Below are 15,363 nucleotides of genomic sequence, written 5' to 3' on the forward strand. Positions count from 1 at the left end.
CCAGCAGCTGGAGGACAGAGACCACAATGCAGGAAATAGATGGAAATGTCACCAAAAGCAAAAAAATCTGCCAGCACACGATTCTTAAATGCACTAATTCCATATTGCCAGAGAGAAAGTACAGATTTTTACTCCTCTAATTCTCTTTCAGTGCTTTCATTCTCCTGCTTGAACAAAGGCAGATGAAAAATGTATTCATTGCTCATGCTGAGAACATCATACTTTGCCACTCCTCTTGCTTATGATAATGTTTCCAGTATAAAAGACTCTGTCTCCAAACAAACAAAGCTGTAATTTTAACACCCATGTAGTAATCCTTCTTGCAAAGATCTCTGAAAATAGTTAACTAAACCCATGAAATATAAATGGGATGGGTGCAAAAAGATAACATCTAGAGAGATAACATTTAGGGAGAAAGCTGTGTATTTGTTGGGGACAAAAATGTACCAGGTGTGAACCCAAGCATGAATGTGCTGGAGCAGGACTGGGGATGTCAGGGTTCTGGAGGCAAAGAATACACAAAGAATAAACATCTAAGCCAAAAAGAGCCCATTGCTCCAATTCTCACTGCTGGTCCTTCCTGCTTTGAGGGATGAACCACTTACTGAGCCAGTCTGTTGAGGGCAGAGGACCAGACTGTCCTGAAGCCATTTGTCAGGATGTTCCCTCACCAAATGCATCTTCTTCCTGCCCTTTCTTTTTGTGAGAAAGTTCTCATTATTAGCACAATTACAGAGAAGTCCATCTGGCCTGTTGGAACAGCTGCCTACTTATTAAATAAGCATTTAATAAAGATATTAACCCAGCATATCAGCTGGTTAGATGGCCAGAGATTAAGTGCAGTTAGAGTTATTTACTAATATCCCTTCTTTGTCATGTAAGAAAGTAACAGACTGTAAACACTGGAATAATTTTGACACTTTAAACCACTTTTCACAGTAAGGGCTGTGAAGCCACCAGTACTTTCAAATCCAGGCTCTTTTAACATTTTAAAATGCTTCAGTAACATTACACTGCCATGCACCGTCTGAAGTGATTTAATATTGCTGAAGTGTGTCAGGGGCTTTCTTTAATAAGCTCTTCAAATCTGTCTGTGTATTATAGAATATTCAAAGATAGCTTTTCAAAATCTGCTGAACTGATTTTGAAATACAAAATTCCCTGTTCCCCACTCTGTGGAATCTGAATAAGCACCGCATGGCAAAAAAAAAGGAGGGAAAAAAATAAAGCGAGGCACAAATTGAAGTTGCAGTGCTTGCTGAACACACCTGCTTGGTGTAACCTGAATAAACCAACAGCATCTCGATGAATCTTCTCAGCTGAGAAAAGATTAGGAAAGGACAAAGCAAATGAAGGCTGGTCAGGGAGGGAACAGCTCCCAGAGTGAGGATTCCAGGAGCTCTCTGGCCAGGTCCATGGACAGGGAGATGCCTCTCCCCAAGCACAGCTGCTGGAGCAGTGCTGGGGGGAACGCCCTCACCCTCCTCACTCACGCTTCAAATCCCCCCACGAGCAGGGAGAGGAGCTCTGAGCAGAACAGATGTCCCTCACAACCCCCATCTCCTTCCCCTCCCCCTGCCTGCAACCCAATTTAATAATATTTAGTTTTACAGCACAGTGGGGATGCATCAGCCTTTACAGCTCAATGGCACTTACTTAAAGCATCTCTCGAGTCACAGCTGGATTGACAGTTTATTTTTTCAGAATTTGGATTTATATTTACCCAAAGGTTAACTGCATAACTCTACAAGGAGCACTAACATGAGCCACTTCACAAAAGGGAAATATTTATAATAGGTCCACTTATTAAAAAAATAAATTAAAAATAAATACCAAATATCCCTGGGGTCCGTAGTTAAGCAAGTTTTAATGTCTTAGAAGTCCATTGTGGCTACAAAGCATCAGGAATGTCATCTCCTGTTGTCAGCTATTTCCAACAGGACAGCTGAAATAGTAGCATCTGAATGGCACTGAATATTTTAAAGTAACAACATATGACTGCTATCTCATCTGAAACTCCCCAGAAAAGCTATATCCCCTCGAGGCTATCCCACTGAGTAATATTTTTTAAAATAAATGCATGTCTGTTTTTGGACAGGTTCACATATTGATTTACTTTCAAACCTAATCAGGTCATACTCTTGCAGGCTCATAGATCCTTGAATAAAGTAGTAGGTATCTTTGTAAAGGAGCACATAAACATCTGTCAGGCACCAGCTATAGTTCAAACCGAATTTGCTACAGAGACAATTCCTCCAAAAGTGCAGGTCTTTATGTAAGCCACATTAGTAAACTTTCATGCACTGTCCATATTTCAGCCGTTTATTACCCAGATGAGAATGGCAGTCAATCTGCTCCTCACCGCAACAGCTTTCATTGTCTCCTCCAATCTAGGTCACCGTTGTTAAATACCACAGCCTCCCAACTGTGGGAAGTACTGCAGCATGTGTTTTATCAATGAGATGCTATTTGCTTTGATCAGTTCTGCCACATTTCTCTCCCTGCTCTAAAGACAAAATTTTGTTAGCTGTGTTTCCAAAAAAAAACAAACAAAAAAAAAACTTAAAAAAAAATCCATCGTCTTACACGTATCCATCCACTCTAACAATCTCCTTGTGTGCCTTGCTACTGCTCCAGCTATTGCAATGTTATGTGCATGCCTCAGCTTTTCCTAAAGAGGATTCTGAGCTCTTCATTTTAACAAAATACTGACATTTTCCGTGGCCTTATTAAGTGGCTACAGCAGGAACACAATCAGCGCATTCTGGAATTAACTGGCTCTTAATTCCAGGAGAAGTTCCTAAGCCTGCTTTCTGTATTACTCCTACGCCAGCACAAAACCTAAAGCCTTAGCAAAGAAATGTTTCTGTAAATTCACTTTGCAGTTAGGATTAACACAGGTTGGACCCTTTATGTATGGGGAAATTAGTCCCAAGCTCCACTCGCCTCCCCCACATGCGTGTGAAACAACAATTTCTGTCAAATCATTTGTCTTTTCAACCACGCTTCAGTGAGCTCATGTAGGGGTTATTAGGAGACTTCCCTTGGCCCAAGTTATGAAGGAGGTCAGGCAAGATGATCATAATACTTCCCCTCTGGCTTTCAGACACATGAATTAATTAATTTTCTTTGGGACTTCAAAACTTAAGAAGTTCCCTCCCCTGAAACCAGTTTCCATCTGCTTATATAAAAGAAAAGCAGTCTTAGAAAGGATTTGTAACTAAGCCCTGGCATTCCCTAGGTATTTAAGTTCTCCACAGCCATGAAGTGGGATTTTAAAGAGGATGGTACCTCCCAAACATTGGTTTGACAAAACAAAAGCTGTGCTCCCATCCTTAGCTCCTGCCTCTGGAGTCCCACAATTAATTTTTTCTCCTCCAAAGCACCCAACATAATTATGTTGATGCCCGTGGTTTTACAAGCGTTAAGCAAAGCCCAAACATACCAAAAGGGTAAAATGTAAGTGAAAATAGAAGTGAAGAGTGCTGTGATCCTGGAAAACTAAACCCAGTTCAAGTGCAAGGCTCTGCAATCCAGGGACAAAATGTTACTCATCCACTTCCCACCCACCCTTGAAGCCTAACACAGAACAGCAGAGGGACCACACACAAAGAGACGATGGAAAACCCATCCTTGCCACCAGTGCTCTTTGTACCCTCCAGGGAGAGGGGCCAGGAAATCCTCTGGTGCTGCTCACACTGTTTTGTACTCATCAGCTCATTTCCCCAATGGTCAGGGCTGGCGAACATCAGAGGATTCATCTGTCACAGCAGGCACTGCACTAATTCCAAACGGGAACCCAAGGGACTGATCCAAAACCCACTGATACACTCCAGCTAACAAGGCCTGCAAGTGAGAACCAGAAAAGGAGCAAGCTGAGGTAAAAGAGAGATTAACACACTGACAGAGAGGAGAAAATGAGGAGGAAACAAAAGCAAACAGGAGAGCTGTCGGTGACACTTCATTACAGCAAACTCTGCAAAGTGTTTAACAGGACAGTGCACTGAAATTCTGGCTGCCCTGCCACAGAAAACAGCCTCTGTTGGATTGTTCATGGGTCTGTCCCTCTCCTCCAGTTCTGCCATTTGCCCCAGAACGGGAGAATGCATTGCTTCCAGTGACAAAGCCACAGCAGTCTCTTTCATGGCACTCCATGCTGAGCACTGCCTTTTCCTGCCATTTCTTTACTGGTATTTCTGCAGCCTGTAAAGGTGAAAGGAATTTTACTGTTGACAGGCACAAACTGAGATACTATACAAACATTTATTCCCCTACAGACCCTCTCCTGGAACACAGCACCCTTCACCTCCCACTCACTCCCTAAATTACATGGCTTTTTAAGACTCACAGCTGACTCCAGATCTCATACTTAGTTTTGTTTGCTCTAAAATGAGCATATTCCACTCCTGATTTTCTATATATTGTGATAAAGGAAGGAGTTTTATGTCCTTTATGTAGTTTTCTGTACTATGTCTGTAGTGTCTTCCAGAACAACACTTGCCAAATAACCCTTTTTAATTTATCCAGTATCAGAAAAATACCTAGTACTCCAACCACAGCATTTAATTTCCATTTGTATTTAATTGCTGTAGTTGACTGTATTCATAAATACTTCTCTTATCTCCAGAAAACAAGAAGCTCTTTTTTAAACAAAATCCTACATGTAACTTAGGCTAATAACACATTTTATTAAGTTTATTGTGGTTTAAACTATGCTTCATTTTTCTGTCTCTAGGGCATCTTTCAGGCATGTTACCCAGTTCCTCAGACAGGGTAAATAGCACCACTGAAGCTGATTCACCACTGAAGAGCATCTTGGCAAAAAACTGACCTATAAAATATTTCTAAAGTAATATTTTATTAGTATTCCAATGACGGCAGGAATAATTACTGAAATTCCTCCTGGAAATCACTCCATGTCGTGGTGAATACTGCACTCCACTCCACCAATTATTCACCAGAAGTGCTGTGAATTTTCTACTCACAGAAAATGCTGACTGGATTAAAAAGAAGCTTTTCAAAGGAATGAATTGATTTCATCAACATTTTTAATGGCAAATTACTAACATTTCATTTTAATATTCCAGTTTCTATTTTCTATTATACAGGGCAGCACTCATGCAACAAAGGCAAAATAGAAGACATGGACTTGCTTTAAAGGATTTTTGAAATATTAAAGGTATGGCATTTGAATTCAGGAAAAACTACATCTCCTCTGCCCATGGAGCAGGGAATGCAACTCCAGCCCAGAGAGCTGAAAACCAGGAACAATCCCAGTGTGCTGGGGGTATAGATACAGCAGTCATCATTCCTTTAAGTGCACTTTCTGACTCAAAACTCCACTCAGAGTGCTTTTGTAAGCTTTAGCAGGGTATCACATCAAAAAGGAGCAGGCTTAGAAACTCCACATCATTCCACTGATACCACGTTAGCAGATAACAGAGGAAATCATTCAGATGGGAGTAGAGATTGCTCCGTGAAACTGAATTACCTAATGCTCTTCCCCTAGGAACTGCTCTACTCCAAGACTTCACTATTCCCAGACTCCCACACTGCTGACCCTGGAGCAAAAAAGAGCAGGAATTTCTGATCATGCTGTGCAAGAACTAACAAGAAACCAAAGTCACAACGACTCCAAGCACAGGCACAGCCTGGCTGAGACCCGAGCCCCACCAGCAGAAACTGCCTCACCTCCCCTGCAGTCAATAAAGTCACAGCAGCACAAAATCAATGGCCTTGCATTTGACTCATATTGGCTAACTCCATTGATTTTAATGGAGTTGGAGTTACACCAATTTCATGCTGGTGTATCTGCATTAGTGTCAGAGAAGTTATGCCAGCATGACTGATGTAAACAACAGCAGACAAACCAACCCCTCTATGGCTAAAATTCAGTGTCATTAACTCCAAAGCCACAAGAAAATGCAGATCTGTACATTACCCAAGCAGGGCCTTTGGAATTTATTTTTGCAAAGCAGAAGAACGGCTCTTTTGTGATCCTCTCAACACCAAAGAAACAGGGACTAAGAAGGCAGAGAGGACAAAGTACACAGTTGGGATCACAGTATTCTGTAATTAGAGCTGTTAAATGATTACTAAAGTGCAGTGGTGCAATCATCACACTGAGGGAAAGGGAGAAATGTGCAGTCAGGAGCATCACCAGGGAGAAGGTACAAGCAATGTCAGACACCACGTTTCATATTGAAATGCAAATTCCTCACAATCAGAATCTGTGTCTTCTAATTGGAAGAAAAGGTTATGGAATGAAACATCTCGCATCCTGGATGGCTCAGCGTGTTTTGAAGTGGCACAGTAAGTTGAAGGAATCTTGTTCATCTCCCGTCCTTCATAGCAATATCTTGATTCAGCTGTTTTTTGTTTAATTTCAAGATAATTTTCTTAATATTTCAAGTGAAACCGAACTGAAATTCTCCTTCTCGTTCCTTTTAAATAAAATAACAGCACTATACCTAACTTAAGCTATGCTTTGAAATCTGAAGTTAAGTTTGGAGTGATGCCTTTGATTGACCTCCTTAAAGGATGTGAATTTTGCATCAACTTTTACAGGTCCCTTTGAGATTTGTCCAGCCACAAGATTTGACCTGTACATTGTGCCCTTCCATTCTCTGAAGCTTCCTGACTACAGCAAAGCAAACCAAACCCTCCTAAGGCCAACAATAGCAAAAAGCCCCTTTGCCAGGATCTTTGTTCACTGTTATTTTTCAACACTCAGTCAATGTTCCCTTGACTGTTAAGTATTAGGAAAACTGATCAAAGGAATTCACCTTGCTGGAAATGGACTTTTGCTTTATTACATCAAACTCAACCACTTGACTCCTACCAAAGTTCATTGTCTAGTGCAGCAAAGGGAAAAAGCAAGAAGTTTCTGGGACTGTATGAATTCACACAAACAGGCAAGAATCACTTTTACATTCATGTTCATAACTGGCAAATATCAATATTTTGAACTGTCAAGTGACCTAAGTGTGGCCTTCCAGTACCCAAAAGGAACCCACAAGGAAGACTTTTCACAAGGACATTTAGTGACAGGACAAGGGGAACAGCTTCAAACTGACAGAGAGAAGGTTTAGAGCAGAGATTAGGAAGAAATTCTCTCCTGTGAGGATGGGGAGGCCCTGGCTCAGGCTGCCCAGAGAAGCTGTGGTGGTCCCAGGATCCCTGGAAGTATCCCAGCCCAGGCTGGACAGGGCTTGGAACAGCCTGAGATGGTGAGAGGTGTCCCTGCCCATGGCAGCGGGATTGAAACTCAATGAGCTTTAAAGTCCCTTCCAAACCAGGCCAGGTTTGTGATTCTCTGATGAGTTTTAGCTGCAGAATTACTTTTGACCATTCCATTTGAATGGTTCAGTCTTCAAAGCACTCCTGAAAGCAATCCCACAGGATTGCTGGGATGAACAGCAGGCAGGCTCCTGCATGAGACCAAATAGAAGCATTTGAGGACAGCTGCTAAATTTTACTGGAGAAATTTCAAATAAATACTTTTCTTGGAATCACTTATCTGTTCTCATCTCATTTGTACCTGATTAGGTTATACACTGCTCCACAAATACCTCTGCTTTCTATCAGTAGGAGTATTAACCATTTTCAAAGGGAAGAAGCATCTTCCATAAAAAGTTTCCATGCATTTTCTGGTTAGAGGTAAGATTCAGCAGCATTTCTGAATAATAACAGACAATGCTCTTCCCACAGCTGGAAAATATACTAAAAGAAAAAAAAATAATCCACACCACTGTCTAACCCTTGGTACTGTGTGGGCCAGGTGGTGTTTGCTGTATCTTAATTCCATATAGAGATACATCCATAGAGGGTCCCCACTGTGACACAACCAGGTGTGCATGACCACCTCACACCCTAACAGGATGAAATCCAGAGACCCTGCAAAAGGAATCACTTCAGGAAAATGAACCACCAAACCACTGCCAGGCTAACATGTCAGGAAAAAAAAAGTGTTTGATTATTTAGATGAGGAACTCTTAAGCAGTTAAATGAGTACAAGGATCTGCATGAGTAGTAACACATCAGAAAATAATGCCTATTTTTGAAATATTTTTAAAAATCCCCAAGCAGCATGCAGCGAGGAACCATTCACCTTCTACTGTCGTGCTACAGTTTATTCTCTCTTGGAAGCAATTACAGGACAAATGCCAAGCTACAGAAGGTATTTTTCCAGCAGCAGCATCTGGCTTCTTGGCAGACTCCTCAGGCAATTTTATTGGAAGCTTTAGAGATGCTGTTGGGTCAGTCCTGGTTATATTGCTTCGGAACTGTCTGGCAGATTCCTCTTCCTAGATGTCATAATCCTTCTGATTTACCTTGAAGGAATTAGCACACTTTTATCCATTTCAAAAACAGTTGACCTGCAAGGCATTTTGGGGCTGCCTACAGAGACACAGTAAAAGTCACTGGTGTAAATCTGTGTGCCTTTGGACCAGCAGAATTTCAGCACTCAGTGCCTGATGCATCATCAAGGAAACAAGGAAGCCATGCAAACATTCTGTGTGTGTGTATTACCAGTAAATCAAGTGCATTCTTTATGATTAAATGAAAAAAAAAAAAACCAAAAAACAACACATGATGCATGAAAAATTAACTAGTCAAAAAAAAAAAAAAAAAGAAAAGGAAAAGGTAGGAATCTGCTCCTTCCAGCTCCTCCATAAAGGGCAGGAGGGGCTGGTGGGAGGGAAGACAGAGATGTCCTCTGCTCCCCCCATACCCATCCCTTCCCCCTCGCCAGCCCCAGCTAAGATCTGCATTATTCTGCAGCTGTGATCATGATTAATCCTCATCCAGAAGGATGAAAGACAGGATGCTGGTTTTGCCCGCCCTCTCTGCCTACCAACCAAATCAAGTCCACAGCAGAAATGTTTTCTGTCAGTTTGGGGCTGTCCTCTGGAATCCATACCGAGAAAAGGGACAGAATGCTACACAAAGTGAATTTATAGCCCCTAACACAGGTGGGACCTTCCTACTTAGAAAGACTTTTGTGCAATCATTTACATAAAATATACTATACTTAAAAAATGCAGATGTGCTCATTACTACTTGTTTTTTAAGGGATCCCCAGATGTTCTTGGATGGTTTTTGTTCTTTCAGAGAGGTTTTAGAAACTCCCACAAAACCCTGTACCAGGTTATTTTCTAGGAACAAGAGTCCTAATGCCCAAAGGTAAATACTAAAGGAGCAAGTAATGCACTCTGTAATTTAATAAAGGACTACAGATCTTGGATTTTCAGTAACAGGAGTATTCAGTGAGCAGCCTAAGAGCAGACTGACAGCACTAAGGAAGATACACATATCCAGGTCAAACAAAAAGCCAAACAGAGCTCTGTCATCAGCCCAGTGCAAATAAATCCAACCAGACAGACTTCAGACTTGGCTAATGTGAACTGACTAATAGAATTCCATTTTATGCAGGGAAAAACATGTTCTGATTGTGAGCCAGCCATGCTCACAAGTTCTAAGTGTAGATAGCACTAGGGCCAGGTGAACTATGAAGTGAACTAATCTGAATTTGAACCATATCAAAGATTTGTCCTGTCCAGAAATTACCTTCCCAGATTTAAACCAAGTATTCACTCTCATTACTGCCTACACCTTTTGGACACCCCTATTGATTAATTAAAATCTTTGCAGAATCACAGTACTCATCGACAAGGCAGCCTGGGCTTTAAAACGCTGTGCTGTGGCACACACTGAAAAAATCAATTATTTAGGCTCCACTACATGAACAGAAGTTCCTGGCACAGTAGAAACCAAGCCATATTTTAGGAGAGTTGTAGCACAGATTCCCTTGTTTACCAGCTGGTTCCTGTGAAGTGCTGAGCAGTCTCCATGATCAGGTGAACATTTGGATACACAGTAAAAACTGAATTTCCACTGATGCCCTAGATTTCACTGACTACACAAAAGAGATGAAAGCTGCACTCAGAGGCAAACAGAAGGTTTCCTGGATGCAGCAAAGATCTAAGATATTTTCATGAATTGCCTTTGATTTTACAGTCTCAACAAGGCCTGTAAACTGAGCGAGTGAACAGGAATAACCATCAAATGGGTGCACTTCAGTACAGCAAAGAAAATCAATTAAAAAGAGAAGTAAAATGTTGCTCTCCCTTGTACACGACTCTCCTGAAACACCTGGCACACTTAAAGCAATGTACAATACATTCAAGGTTAATATACCCTGATCTGAATAAAGCCCTTGCTGTAATGAGAAACAGTTGTTTTGCCAGGCGAGTTTAAAGCCAAAAGGTGAAGAATTCCAAATCCAATTAAAATGAGAGGGAATTCAGGAATGCAGAATTTAATTATTCCACTTGGAAGGTAGCCAGGACCATGGGTTAAGCACCCATGGCCTTGTGAAAGGGCCAGGGGAACTGAAAGGAATTCCAGTGGTCAGGCCCCAGGCTCCTTTCTCCTTTGAGCAGGGCACCCTTGGCAGCCACTGCCCTGGAGCTCAGCCCCAGGGAAGAACCAGCTCCTGAATTCCAGCCTTTCCAGCAGCTCCTGCCTCCCAAAGCCCAGCATCAGGCAGGCCTGGCCTCGCCCAGCTTGTGAAAGCAGGCAGGCTCTCAGTACATGGTGGGGCTGCTGCTGATGCCCAATTAAAGCCATTCAGATAAATACACACTCAGTGAAGTTATTGCCTATGCACCACTTTCACATTTTGGTTTGGGCTTTTTTTCAGATCAACAGACTAAATGGCAGGCAGCAATAATATTAATTTTGGAAGAAGTGTGATGTTTGTGTTACCCACTCAAGTTAATTAATGAAAATAATGACAGAGTTACAAAATCAGGGATGATTAAGAACTTGAAGACCATCCGACCCATTCCTCTGCCAAGGAGGATTTGTTCTTAGCAGCACATTAATTCTGTTCTTCAGCAAACCTTTCCAAATCACAGGAGCAGCAAGAGTCCCATCAGAGGTGTTCACACTTCCAGGCTGATTCAGAGGAAGAAGTAAAACACGGGAAGAGAAATTCTACCAACTCCCTGTCATTATTCTGAGTTAACTGCTCAGAGATTATCTTGAGCAATTACTCTCATCCCTTACTGCACACACATTCCAAATACCTGTAATCCTCACTCTGTCAGTGCTGAACCAATCCATCCCCTTCAGGTAAGATCTAATGGTAAAATCACATTCCACTGGGTTTATATCCCACACTGTTACAGTCTCCATTATTAAATACTGCTTATTAGTTTGTACTTACAAAGTCAGGGAGGTGTGATTTTATTGCTTGCAAATCATCCTTACGTGAGTCTTACGCTGTACTTACACTTCACTCTGCTCTTCCAGATAAGCTTTTTGCTTTCTGCATATTTAAACAGTAACTCTAATTATCCCTACTTGATTGCCCTCCTCTTGCAAAGCCTTTCCACAGGATCATCTGCAGTGGATGATTCTTCATCCTACTTAGATTTTAAGAAGCCTAAGATACATTATATTCTTTAATTTTAGTAAGAGCATAGAGATGTTTCTTAAAAGAAAAAAAAATGCATAATGGGTTTCTTCCTCAGATATATTTTTATCAAAAACACAGCAAGAATGGCAGAGTGATTCATATTGCACTGGGCATAGTAACATGACAAAACAGTGCCTAGCAATAAAGTAAATTAAAAATTAAAAAACAAAAACCAACCAACCAACAAGAGACTGACATGGTACCACATTGGCAAAGTTCACTTAATTTTCTAAAAATATTGCTTCTTTTGAAAACTATGCTTAGAAGAATTTTCTAGATTTATTTCAAATCACAGTTGTGAAAACACTTTATACTTGGAACTCACAGGTACACAGAAGCTACAGGCACCTACACAGGAGCTGAAATTAATGGTACTTGATGCATTAGCTCAGATAGTCCAACCAAGGAAACACACATTACAGTAGCCCAAAACATGTCAACAAAATTTGAGTTAAACCTAACACTTTTGACAAGAAATTTATTAGTCTTTCTGACCATTTTTAAAGATATTTGGTTACTGAAGATGTTTGGTTTAATTATAAGGTGTCTGGTAACCACGATGTGTTAAAGTTGTGTGATATTTCCCTTTATGAGCTCTGTGTTTAGCTCCTTGTAACTTTACCAGGGTGAAGTGCCAGGGCTTTCTTGCATGACACACACAGGAGCAATGGCACACAGAGTTCAACCTTCAGGACCTTGTCCTGCTGCCCCAAGGCATGACATCATCCCCTCCTCCTCCTCCTCCTCACCAAGCAATGACCACAGGCAGTGTCTGCCTTTGATCCTCCAGCAGGGACTGTCTGTACCCGAAGGTGTCACATGAGAAGTTACTCTGTGACCGCACACACAACTTTTCATTCCACCTGAACAATGATAAATTCAGTCTCTCTTTACTGGTGTGCTTGGCTCTGGAACAGCAATTTACTTCCTTTTTTTTCTTTTTTTTTTCTTTTTTTCTTTTTTGTGTGTGAGTATCCCATGCAAGAAAAAAACAGCAGCGAAGGTGTACAACAACCACACTGCAGCGCCTTCCAGAATTCAGCTCCAAAGCTGCATTCCTTCAGCACCTATTACTGCAGAAGTGACATCAGCAATATGGGATTTGGGTCTGGCAGCAGGGACTCTCTTTCAAACATGACTTGGAAAAAAACAGGATAGGGAAGAAAAGCAGGATGTTCAATTACAGCTGTGTGACTTTCAGGTCTCTGTGTCAAAGGGGTGTCAGAAAGTGCTTGGAAAGACAAAACAGTCCTGAGCTGTGAATGCTCAAAGCATTCACTACTTCACTAAATACTGAATTATTGAGCACTATTTTAGTAAATAAAACCAACCAACCACATAGAGACTTCATGGTGCATCTTTAAACCAAAGACATCCTTTGGGAAATGTGACATTCACAAGAAAAAAAAAAGCCTTTCTCTCATCTCCTCTGGTCCTCCCCATGAATTACATCCCACTGGAGATGTGACACCACCTCTGGAACACAACAAATACCAGGCTCAGCCCTGAGCCAGCTGATTTCAGGTGCAACACTGAGGAGAGCAGCATTCCCCACAAGGAGGCCCAGCTCACGGTCTTGTGCTGCCCAAGAAGATAACAGAGAGGCTGATGAAGTTACACTGATAACTGATGTTGGACACCTCAAGGCAAATACTTCATACTGTAGCAGCCATTAAAATATTGCTTTTTTTCACCAGACAGGCATTCCTATCAGGACTGAAGTCAGGAAGGACAACCAGGTTATCAGCAATCACAGGTGAGGAAGCCCAGCCTTCAGCAGCACAGTAACCTTCCAGTGCTCTAGTCAAGAAAATTCAGAATATTATTGGAAGAATAATTCTGCCTGAAGCTCAGTAAATAAGTCCCAGATTTTTTTTGTATGAAGTAATTTGATTCTATTTTTAGCCATTAAAGAACATTTGGATTAACAGATTGAAAAAAGTTTATTCACAGCTTTAAAGATACATATATATGACTGTTACAAACTCTCTCCCCTGCTGCCCATAAAACTAACAAAATCAAGGCAGAAATTACATTTACATAGTCCTGAAAATATTTTAAAATCATCATTAACATGTGGGATTTCATATTATTTTACTTATGAGCCCAAAGTTGTATCCTGAATGCCATTTCTATAGAAATTGAGTGCCAAGTATTACCAAGTTGCAATTTAACTGTCTATGTAAAAATACCCTGGCAGCATTCAGGCAAATTAAATTTAAAATTAAACTTCAAGCCTTTGCATGCACCATAATATTTCAGGCAACAATTTCAAGAAAGAGAAAGCAGAAAACAGACTGTGCATATACTATAGTTCAAAATAGATTTCTCATGTCAAATGGCACAGTTTTTCCTTTTTTTCCATTAAAGAGTTATTTCAAATCTTCTGCTGAATACATTTACATGCCTAATGAAACCTCCTCAGTGATTTTTCTTGAATTACTCTATATGCTTTAACACTGCATACACTGATAGTGTACACATACATACAAATGCACACATAAATGCATGCACTCATGCACACAATATTCATGCAAAAAGAATTAATGGAATTTTTTGACTGGATGCTACCCCCTGTAAATATGTTAAATGTGAACAGTGCTCATGGCTGGGTTCATTAACTAAAAATGCTGCTGTTGTCTGCACAATTCATGTTGCTCATGTGAGAAGGGATGACATGTAAAATGCTAATTTACAGACTCAGTTCTTTTCAATTTTCCATCAGGACTCTCTCTCCAAGAGGAAAGTCAGGGGTCACTCACAATTCTCAGGAAATAACTTGGGCTAAGACCTCTCTCAGCATGTCGAGGTAAAACTCTGCAGGGAGTCTTCTCCAAGAAAAAGTGCAGGAAAAAGAGAAAAAGCAATGTTCTGAATGAGCTCCAAACACATTTTCTGACATGTTCTCACGGAAAAATGATATCCCAAAAGCTACAGTCTACTGCCTGGCAAACATCCCATCTTCCAAGGGAAGAGTCATTATATTTTAGATTTGCAGCTGATGTTGTAGATAACTCTTCTCACATCTCCAGCTGTTCACCACCTATTTCTCCTCCAGCCTTTTTCCTGAACTCCCTGTCTCTTGAGCACCTGCAGTCACCTCACATCCTGTCTGAAAGTTCCTCTGAACACACAGAACCAAGCATGGAACAACACTCCATCAAAGTAAGTTTGGACCTCATGTCCCCATTACAGGTAGATGCAGTGTTTGATGAACAGATACAATTAAGAGATGACCTTCAAAACCGCATTATTTCCTCAACCTAGAATAGCAGTAGTGCCACCATTCCCTGAAACATTCCAAAATTTTACTCCACCACAGCTGTACCAGCTGCCTCCTCCACAAATCCTTTTACACCCAACTACTTCAGAGACCACAAATGCTAACTTGCTGCTTAACAATTAACAAATACTGAATAATTGATGTATTTACAATTTCTGAGCAGGTTCATTATTGGTTTTGTTTCCCTGTCCTGGATGCACCTCTGTGCTGTATTTAACTTTCCACAGGGTCTCACCACCTCCCTGCCCCTTGGTGTAGGAACTATTTTGGTTTCTAAGACCTCTTATCTACTGGGCAAGTTTTCAGCAGGACTTTAACGCCTTTAAATTCTTTCCTGTAACCTCTGTGTTAGTTTATCAGAGCAGTCATTAAGGCTGAGCACTTTGAGGCTGATGGGTTTATCTAGGCTAGCCCAACTCCAGCTAATTGCATTCAATTTGACATTCTCCAAGCACTGACAGTCCTCATTCAAGCCGAGTGTGAAAGTTTTTAAATTAGCTTTCACAGTTTGATTCACAGACAGCAAATGCAAAATGGCACAGGATTAATTTTTTTTCCCCAACAACACAGTGTAACAAAATAGCCCAAAGGCTAT

General features: G+C 41.0%; 1 protein-coding gene across 15 annotated transcripts in view; it reads right to left on the minus strand.

The window, feature by feature from the left end:
- DAB1 (DAB adaptor protein 1) overlaps positions 1-15,363 on the minus strand; it is a 409,388-nt gene that overhangs the window by 101,725 nt on the left and 292,300 nt on the right. The window contains exon 1 of one of the 15 annotated variants that reach the window (XM_039711670.1): positions 11,234-11,258. The exons of 13 other annotated variants lie outside the window; for them this stretch is intronic. The gene's annotated coding sequence lies outside the window, so the exon portion shown is untranslated. Of the gene's footprint in view, positions 1-5,941; positions 6,043-11,233; positions 11,259-15,363 lie in introns of those variants that run through there. One more of the 15 variants, XM_039711662.1, reaches the window with a different exon arrangement.

This window comes from Passer montanus, unplaced genomic scaffold (genome assembly GCF_014805655.1).
Source record: "Passer montanus isolate IOZ18808 unplaced genomic scaffold, ASM1480565v1 scaffold25, whole genome shotgun sequence".
NCBI lineage: Eukaryota > Metazoa > Chordata > Aves > Passeriformes > Passeridae > Passer > Passer montanus.